Below are 10,846 nucleotides of genomic sequence, written 5' to 3'. Positions count from 1 at the left end.
ATAGCTCCTCAGTTGCTCATAGAAAATCCCACCTTGGAGTTTACAAAGACTTATGGGTAGAAAAGCCACACTAAGTAATTTACTACACTGCATTGATACATATAAGCATTTTATGGATGAGTATGCAATTGTAAACAGCAAAATAAAATAGTATTTTTTGACTACTGTCATTTAAAATACTGCAAATATTTTTTTCATTGTAGTTTTATTTTGTTCTGCAAAGCTATATTCATTTATAGTGCTAATTCTAATTTTAATTAGTAGCTCATTATAATGCAAAACTGTATTAAATACATAATCCTTGAATATTGGCTTTTATGAGTTTTTAAAGAATTTTCAGAAAGTAATTTGCATTCTACTTGACTTTTACCTTTGGACTGATTTTTATTATTTAACTGTTGCTGAAATTTTAACTCTGGTATTGATGTTCTTTTTTATTGCTTTATTATTCTTACAAAAAATGACACAAATCCATTTTTTAAAAATTCAAACTATATACAAAAGTGTAAAAATTAGAGCATAAGTACTACACCAAGTTTTCCTCAGTTTGACTTCAGTGAATATCATTCTAGACATCAATGTACACAGAAATATATAAATGGACATAAATGAGATCATCCAATGCTGGTTAACATAGGTATTATGTTTAAATTTACTAAATTTAACAGACCAAAATAAATCAATGGGAATCTGATACTACTGTTGAACTTCAGAAAAATAGAATATTAGTTTTAAAAAGAACTCACTTAAAGTTAAGAGATCCATATTTGTACCCATTCCAAAGAAAGGTGATCCCACAGAGTGTGGAAATTATCAAACAATATCATTAAGATCTTACTGAAGATAATTCAAAAATGGTTGCAGTAGTATATTGACTAGGAACTTCTAGAGGTGCAAGCTGGATTCAGAAGAGGACATGGAACAAGGGATATCATCGCTGCTGTCAGATGGATCTTGGCTCAAGGCAAAGAATAGCAGAAAGATGTTTACTTGTGTTTTATTGACTATGCAAAAGCATTTGATTGTGTGGATCATGACAAATTATGGATAACATTGAGAAGAATGGGAATTCCCAAACACTTGATTGTACTCATGAGGAACCTGTACCTTGACCAGGAGGCTGTCATTTGAACAGAACAAGGGGACACTACATGGTTTAAAATCAAGAAGGGAGTGTGTCAGGGTTGTATCCTTTCCCCATACTTATTCAATCTCTATGCTGAGCAAATAATCCGAGAAGCTGGACTATATGAAGAAAAACATGGCATCAGGATTGGAGGAAAAATCATTAACAACTTGAGATTTGCTGATGATACAACTTTGCTTGCTGAAAGTGCAAATCACTTGAGGGCACTTACTGATGAAGATTGAAGAATACAGTCTGGAGTATGGATTACATCTCAATATAAAGAAAACAAAAATCCTCATAAGTGGACCAATAAGCAGCATCATGATAAATGGAGAAAAGATTGAGGTTGTCAAAAGAATTTATATCACTTGGTTCTACAATCAACAGAAGCAGCAGTCAGGACATCAGATGATGTGTAGCACTGGGCAGGTCGGCAGAGAAGGACCTCTTTCAAGTGCTGAGGAGCAAGCATGTCTCCTTGAGGACTAAGGTACGCCTGACACAAGCCGTGGAGCTCTCGTAGCATAGTGCCTAAGGCACTTGACTGCTAGCCAGAAGGCTGGCGGTTCAAACCCACCAGCCACTCCTCAGAAGGAAGGTTAGGCAATCTACTTCTGTAGTGATATCGCCTCAGAAAGCCAAGGAGGGGTCGCTATGAGTCGGATCTGACTCTACGGCACATAACAACAACAACAACAACATGCATGTAAGAGCTGGACAATGAATAAGGAAGACCAAAGGAGAGTTGATGCTTTTGAGTTGTAGTGCTGGTGAAGAATGCTGAAAGTACCATGGACTGCTAGAAGAACTAACAGAGCTGTCCTAGAGGAAGTGCAGCTGAAATGCTCCTTGGAAGCGAGAATGGCCAGACTCCATCTCATCTATTTTGGTCATGTTGTCAGAAGGGACCATTCCCCGGAGAAGGATGTCATACTTGGTCAGGTGGAGGGTGGATGAAAGAGGAGAAGGCCTTCCATGGGATGGATTGACACAGTGGCTGCGACAATGGGTTCAAGTATAGCAAGGATCATAGGGCTGGTGCGGGATCAGGTGGTGTTTCATTCTGCTGTGCATGGAGTCACTATGAGTTGGAAAAAACTCGACAGCACCTAACAACAAACAACAAAGTTAAAAGATGAAAAAGATTAAAGAAGGTTTAAGGATTTGAGAATATTTTTTTAACTTCTTGTTTTAATTTTACACTATTTTAATTTACTATAGCAAAGAAAGTGAGGAATTTAGTATTGTTAGCTTCTTTGCAACACTCTCTCTTCTCCTAGTTTTTGTTAACCATAGTATTTTTGTCAAGACATATTTCTTTTCTATTCTTTCATCCAACTATAATTTCTATAGTTATTTTTCCTTTGTTCTTTATTTAAATGGATTCATCATCAGCCTCTTATTCATAGCTCCTGTATTTCTGAGCTTTTTCTTGATTGCTTATATTTTATTAATTGATGTTATTCAAAGGGAACCCAGAGGCAGTGCAACTATATAATTTATTGACCAACCAGAGAAACTGGAGAGAATAAAAGAAGGAGTTCTAAATACTTAGCCTAGAGAATATGTATATAAGGGACAGCCCTAGGCAAAGCTGGACTTAAGATCACCCTAAAGCCAGTGCTGGTATATTTCAAAAAAGTCTTGCACACTTCAACTCAGTACTTCTTGAGGCATTTAAACAATGTCAAATAACAACTTAAGCAAAGGAACATCTGCTTGAAGAAAAATTTCGACTCCGGCTAACCCACCCAAACACACTGCCATCGAGTTGATTCCAACTCATATGATCTTATAGGACAGAGTAGAACTGCCCCATAGGGTTTCCAAGGCTGTAAACCTTTAAAGAACCAGACTGCCTCATCTTTCTCCCACAGAGTATCTGTTGGGTTCAAACCTCTGATCCTATGCTTAGCAGCAGAATACTTTAACTACTATACCACCAGAGCTCATTTTCTCTGGCTAAAGATAATTCACTTCTTGGAGTAAATAGATATCTTTTAAAGAGTCCACAAGTCACTGGAAATCATATCCACAATTCTGTATGCATGTGTGATTTTTTCTGAAAAAGTGACTATTGTTTTCATCGTATTTTCAAAGGAGTTTCTGCCCTATAAATATTACTTACTAATTCTTATTTCACAACAAATCCCCAGATCATTTACATCCTTTGATCATGTTCTTTCAATTCTTTTTTGAAATAATATAACACAGCTATAATTTAGCACTATAAGTTATTTCTTTTAGTATTTCTTGCAGAGTTAATATTAGAAATGACCAGTGTTTCTGATCTCTTATAAAATTGCTAATAATCACTTCCATGTTAGTTTTCAATATCTCTTTTTATTAAGAATCAGGCAATAAAATTTAATCTTAAGAATATGTATTCCTTCTGTCCAATTGTCATACTTCCTTCTATAAACTAATTGGAGTCTTATAGTTCCTTGTTATTTCTTTTTAGGCTGAGCTGTCCAGGGGTCATAAAGAGTTATTTGAAGCTATTTGAAATAGATACACTCTTCTAGATTTTCTTGAACAATTATGTCCATTCCTCTTCTATCAATATCTCTCTTTAGGTCCTCCTCCAAAGTTTCCTCTTTTTTTTGGTCCATATTCTTTCATCCTGGCTTTAATCATGATATTACAGCTGTTCATTTTAAAAAGCAAAAATGAGTGGCTGGATTAGAGACCATCTATGCAAATAAGAAGAGTGCCTCTGTCTATGTCCAGCTTAAATAGACCTTCCAGGAAACTAACAGCAAAAGCAAGATTGTATGAGCTCTAATAGACCTATGTGTTTGTTATTGTTGTTATGTGCCATCGAGTCGGACCCGACTCATAGTGACCCCTCCTTGGGTTTCCGAGGCAGTATCACTATGCAAGTAGATTGCCCCATCTTCCTTCCAAGGAGTGGCTGATGGGTTTGAACCACCAGTCTTCTGGTTAGCAGTCAAGTGCCTTAGGCACTACACTACCAGAGCTCCCATAGACTTATGTGTTTAGAGGCATTAAATGACCATTGAGTTCTCACCTCCCCCCACCCCCCATAGCAGTTCACACCTGTAATAATTTATGTAGATGTAGTGACTAACTTTTTTTAAAGCCTTTGTCCTAATGTTAGAAAAGTAATGCAACACTACTTAAATAGTATCTGAAATACTGATGGAAAAATTGTTGATCTAATTCTTTGCTCTGCATAAACTTTATAAATTTATCAACTACCTATTTGCCTTCTTTTACTATACCTTTCTGGAGTCAGCTGGCCCTGGGTAGGCCCTACATAGACAGGCTCTCTGCCCTCACAGACTTCCACTGCCCCTGCTTTACTCTTTTATGCTATGACTGAAAACTAGGGGACAGCACATTAACCAGAAAGGAACCTTCTTCCCTTTCTTCCTGTTCCTCTTCTCCATCCCCCAAACATCCCCTGTCATCTAAAAATATTATGGAAAGAGGCCATATAGTAAAACCTTGGCAATTGGGATGGTGGCAATAACCACAATTTAGAGATGGCTGAGTGTTCCCTAGATATTTCAGACTGACAGTCACGAAATTAATGAGAAATAGATTCTCTTATCTTGGTCCAGACTCATGGGGATGTATTTTTCTCTTCAGGTGTGGCTGGGTTGCTTGTGCTTCCCTACAGTGTGGGAGCTCTGGTAGCGTAGTGCCTGAGGTGCTAACCAGAAGGCTGACAGTTCAAACCCACCAGCCACTCCTCAGAAGGAAGATGGGGAGAAGATGGAACAATCTACTTCCATAGTGATGATGTTGTTGTTGTTGTTGTTATGTGCCGTCGAGTTGGCCCCGACTCATAGCGACCCCTCTTTGGGTTTCCGAGGCAGTATCACTACAGAAGTAGATTGCCCCACCTTCCTTCTGTACTGATACTGCCTCGGAAATCCAAGGAGGGGTCACTATGAGTCAGATCTGACTCGAAGGCAGTAAGTTAGAACATGGATGGCTTAGGAGTAAGATGTTTAAAACCTAAGAATGTGGAATACATTGCAGTTCAACTGCAGTTCAACCACAAATATAGAGTATGGGGAAAGCTTTGGAAAATCAGTGTAGAATATCTTAGCCTTTTTATGGTATTAATTTTCTCCCACATCACTGTTACTCATTCTGTGCATGTTTGCTGGCCTCTGTGTCTGCCTGTTTTCTTCTAACCTTTCTACCAAAGAAAATTTTCTGACAGTGTGACATGATTGTCATCTTTTATGACCCATGTCATTTATTTTGCTTATATGCTTGGTTAAATATTGGATTTCGTTCATATTTTCCATATGGAATTTAATAAATTCATTATTCTCAAAATTAAAAGAACAATTTCTTCTTTTTAACAAAAAAAATCTGTATTTAATTAATCTTTCAAGTAAAAGAACATGTGAAAAATTCTGAGAAACTTTTGGATGTCTTGAAGATTATTATTGCTCACAGAAAAAAAAAAAATGCTTTCCCCTAGGTCTTGAATTCTCTGAAGTATTCAAAGTCCCTTTTCAGGTTTTAAACTCTGCTACATCATTAACGATAAGAAAGATTCAACAGCTCTCTACTTATTTTGATTAAAATACAGTCTATTTGCAAACTTCATTATGGAATAATAGAACAAAAATATTTTACTTCAAATGATATGCATTTAAAAAAAAATCTTAGCTGATCCAAAGAGCGACTTTATTCTCCATTTTGTTTGGTTTGTATTAACTGTGGATTTTCTCATCTAGAATCTTTTTATTTCCACTTAGCTAAGCAGAAATCATCAATGTGTTTCCTTCTGTCTTGCTCTTCCTCTAAGCTCTTTCCACTCCCAGTAGTCAAAGTGAAAAAGAGACTGGCTCTAAAACACACACACTTTTTACGATGTTTTATTTCCCAAAGGAGACCACACTATCCACTTAATTTGTTTCTGCTTTCATGCCACCCAGCACCACTGAACATATTGAAAAAAGGTCATTTAATACCACTAAAATTCTTGCAGCTCAATTTAACTGAGCCGTTTCCATTATTAAATAAGTATTCTTCCTTAATTGCATCACTATCCCATCCCCTAGGAGCTCTGGTAGCATAGTGTCTAAAGCACTTGACTGCTAACCAGAAGGCTGTCGGTTCAAACCCACCAGCCACTCCTCGGAAGGAAGGTTGGGCAATCCTACTTCCGTAGTGATAAGCCTCGGAAACCCAAGGAGGGGTCACTATGAGTCAGGTCCACTTGACTGCACATAACAACAACAACATTACATCCCCCACAGTGCCAAATCCCAGGATTTTTCACTCTTATTTTCTTCAGAATCTGAATTTCTTCCTTAAGATCATTTTGCCTCATATTTAGAAGATTATGAGAGCTAATTAATTCTCAACTTCTCTACAACAACCTTCCTCTATCTTCATCTATTCTTTTTCTTCCTGTTCTTTTTAAGTTAATGTTTCCAGTAATGGCCTTGATTGCTTCTCTTCCTTCTACCTCCGAGTCCTTTCTCTTTTATCTTGGGCCTAGATTCTTCTGGTAGTGTAGTCTTAAGGCACTTGACTGTTAACCAGAAGGCTGGTGGTTCAAACCCACCAGCCAATCCTCGAAAGGAAGGTTGGGCAATCCACTTCCATAGTGATATCGCCTTGGAAACCCAAGGAGGGGTCGCTATGAATCGGGTCCGACTCCTTGTCACATAACAGACCTTTTCTTGCTCTGCACAAATGGTTAGTCTGTATAAATATGTCCAAGACACTCTATCATAAAAACAACAAAACAAACATTTCTTCAACTCTGCTTATCTCTAAAGTTTCTTTCAGATCTTCCCTTTCCACATGGTTTTTGAAAGTGTATTTTTCCCCACTTCCTAATCTTTGTTGTTGTTGTTATGTGCCCTCAAGTCGACTGGCTCATAGCGACCCCTCCTTGGGTTTCCGAGGAGGCGGCGGTATCACTACGGAAGTAGATTGCCCAGCCTTCCTTCCCTGGCTGGTGGTGGCTCTTAGCAATTTAGATTGTACTTTTACTGCTCTGTTGAAAGTAGCCCTGTTAGCACAACAATTAAGTGCTCATCTGCTAACTGAAAAGTTGGCAGTTTGAACACACCCAGTGACTCCCTGGGGCAAAGACTTGGAGATCTGTTCCTAGAAAAGTCTATGGGGGCAGTTCTACTGTTACAAGGGTCACTAAAACCCATTGTCCGTTGAGTCGGATCCGACTCTTAGGTATCTCTCCTTGGGTTTCTGAGGCAGCATCACTACAGAAGTAAATTACCCAAACTTCCTTCCAAGGAGTGGCTTGTTGTTGTTGTTGTTGTTATGTGCCGTCGAGTCAAACCCAACTCATAGCGACCCCTCCTTGGGTATCCGAGGCAGTATCACTACGGAAGTAGGATTGCCCAACCTTCCTTCCGAGGAGTGGCTGGTGGGTTTGAACCTCCAGCCGTCTGGTTAGCAGGCAAGTATCTTAGCCACTATGCTACCAGAGCTAGTGGGTTTGAATTGCCAGCCTTCTGGTTAGAAGTCAGATGCCTTCGGCACTACACAATGGCACCTAATAACAACTCCATTGAAATTAAATTCTCAAAAGTCACTGGTATATAATCTACTGGTAACCAAATCTCATGACATTTTCTCAACTACACATTGTTGTTGTTATGTGCCATGGAGTCGGACCCGACTCATAGTGACCCCTCCTTGGTTTTCTGAGGCAGTATCACTACAGAAGTAGATTGCCCAACCTTCTTTCTGAGGAGTGGCTGGTAGGTTTGAACCTCCAGCCTCCCGGTTAGCAGTCAAATGCCTCAGGCACTACGCTACCAGAGCTGCTCAACTACACATTACTATGTAGCATTTTTCAAATACTATTTTTCTGGAAACCAGTATTTTGTCTTCATGTCGTTTCTTTAATTACAAACTTGCACCTTTCTCTCCCTCTCTTCTAGCTCCAATTTTCCTTGCCCAATCTCTTTATTATGGATAGTCCCCAAGGAATTTTTCTTCATATACTCTCTGTATAAGGACCCCTGGTGGCACAATGGTTAAGTGCTTGGCTGCTAATTGAAATGTCAGCAGTGTGAACCCCCCATTCCCCTCCTCCCCAAGAGAAAGATGTGGCAATATGTTTTTGTAAATATTATAGCCTTGGAAACCTTATGGATAGTTCTACTTTGACCTATAGGGTTGTTAAGAGTTAGAATTGACTCAATGGCAACAGGTTTGGGTTTTTGTTTTTGGTGGTGGTGTTTTTTACTCTCTATAGGCTTTCTTACCCAGATAAAGCATTTTCCTGGTTTTACATATGCTTTCTGTGTGATTACATTACAAGTTTTGAACTTAATTCCAAGTCTGTTTCCTCTTATAGCTGGATTGATTCACATTTAAACCCTACTAATATATATGTCAAAGGAGCTCTGGTGGTGCAGTGAGTAAGGCACTTGTCTGATAACCAGAAGATCAGGCGATTCAAACTCACCAGCTGTTTTGTGGGAGGAAGCTGGGACAATCTACTTTTGTAAAGATTTACAGTCTTGAAAACCCTATGGAGGTTGCTTTGAATTGGAATCAACTCAGTGGCAGTGGGTTTGTTTTGTTTTCAGTATATACCAAACTCAGTATGCCCCAGACAGGATCCATCTTTTTCTCCTTCCCCAGTTTGCTTTTCCTGACTGCTCTCAGAAAGGAAATGACAACACCATCTTGCCTATCACTCAGAATAAAACATTGAGACTATTTTGGATCTATGATTTTTTTATTCCCAGTGACATGAATGCTTAAGCTCTCATATCTATCGATCGATCTATCTATATGCTTCTCTACTAATTTTGTGAGGTGCATTGCTGCCAGACTAACTTTGAAGAACAATTTCAGGTATTCTACTGCTAATAGCTTTCCAGGATTTACAAAATGAAGTCTAGATCTTAGCATGTCATTCATGGTCCTTCACAGCATAACTGCAAGCTTACCTGCCTGCTTCTAGTTCTCACTTCTATGCTGAACACCAAGCAAACTGCAATATTTGCTGTCCCTTATGGCATAGTGCCTAAGGCATTTGGCTGCTAAACAGAAGGCTGGCAGTTCAAATCGACCAGCCACTCCTCAGAAGGAAGACTGGGCAATCTATTTCTATAGAGATACTGCCTTGGAGACCCAAGGAAGGGTCACTATGAGTTGCAATCAACTCAGCAGAAATGAGGTGTTTTTTTTTTTTTTTTGGTTTCTTCCCCTGATGAGAAATCAATTGAAATTCTTATCATTGATTCATTATTCCTCTGTGAGTGTTACTTCTGTTTTTACTTGGTCTATTTTTGTCTCTTTCTTTTTTTTTTTTTTTGAAAAATTATTTTTTATTTTTAACAGTTTCACTATAATGTTCCTAGCTACAGTTTTCTCCTTCTATGTCCTGCTTGGAGCTCTGGTGGTGTGGTGCCGAAGGCATTTGACTGCTAACCAGAAGGTTGACAGTTCAAACCCACCAGACACTCCATGAAAGGAAGACTGGGCAATCTACTTCTGTAAAGATCTACCACCTTGGAAACCCAAAGCATGACTCCATAAGTTGGAATCTACTCAACGACAGTGAGTTTGGGATTTTTTTTTTTTTTTTTCCAATCCTGCTTAGATTTCTCTAAGATTCTTGGGTATGTCATTTGTTCTCTCATTAATATTAGAAAATTCTCAACCATCATTTCCTTGACTATATTTCTTCTGGCCATTTTGGATATTTTGAATATTTATTTTGGATATTTTTTTTGATATTTTGGATATTTAAAGTGACCGAGGGCACAGCCTTTTTGAATGTTCACAAGTGGCAACCATTTTGGATTTTAAAATGACAGCATTCTCATTTGGATTCCAGGGACCTAAGAACAGGCAGTGAGGCGGGAAGCAGAGAGAGGACAAAAAAAGGCAAAGGGGACCACAACAAATCGAGAAGTCAGATGCAGGGACCCATGCAAAGAGAGGGAACCCAGGCCATGCCCCACAAGGAGCAAGGTGGGAAGGCAGGGACAGGACAGAAAAGGCAAAGGGCATAGGAACAGATCGAGGAGTCAACCACAAGGAGCCAAGTGAGGAGAGGGAACCCAGGCCACCCCTCACAAGCAGTGAGGCAGGAAGCAGGGACAGGACAGAAAAGGCAAAGGGGACTGGAACAGATCGAGGAATTAGCCACAGGGATCCAGGTAAGGGTGGTTGGAGGGGTTTCCAACAGCTAAGGGAGACAAATTTGTCTGTTAGTTTGTCCTACTGTGGTGACGTGTTGCTGTGAGTCTTGAGGCTGTGCCACTGGTGTTTCAAACCCAGTGGGATGCACCTGTTGCACAGGTATCAGCCCATCTTACAGGTTGAGACAGACTACGAAGGAGGAGGCCATCCACTTCTCAAAGAATTGACCAGGAAAAACCTTGTGAATAGCAGAGAAACACTGCCTGATACATTACTGTGCAACGTGAGAATAGTCCAGAAACATTGTCCAATACAGAGGGGGGGAAGATGAGTCACTTAGCTTAGAAGGCTCTCAAAGTAGGACTGGGAAAGAGTTGCATTATCAGAGTAAAATCAGTCTTACTCATATGGATAAGGTAAAGCTTTCAAGACCTCCATTTGCTGACATGGCACCACTCAAATTGAGGAGAAACAACAGCAAATATCCATTAACAATTGGAACATGGAATGTACAAAGTATGAATCTAGGAAAATTGGAAGTTGTCAAAAATGAAATGGAACACATAAAGATTGATATCCTAGGCA

General features: G+C 39.2%; 1 protein-coding gene across 1 annotated transcript in view; it reads left to right on the top strand.

The window, feature by feature from the left end:
* LOC103198130 (zinc finger protein 474-like) overlaps positions 1 to 10,846 on the top strand; it is an 82,333-nt gene that overhangs the window by 59,381 nt on the left and 12,106 nt on the right. The window lies entirely within an intron of this gene.

The sequence above is a fragment of the Orycteropus afer genome, unplaced genomic scaffold, assembly GCF_000298275.1.
Source record: "Orycteropus afer afer isolate SDZICR_OR568_19922 unplaced genomic scaffold, OryAfe1.0 scaffold00086, whole genome shotgun sequence".
Lineage (NCBI taxonomy): Eukaryota > Metazoa > Chordata > Mammalia > Tubulidentata > Orycteropodidae > Orycteropus > Orycteropus afer.
Note: the sequence above shows the minus strand (reverse complement) of the source record. Positions and strands in the feature narration are given on the sequence as shown.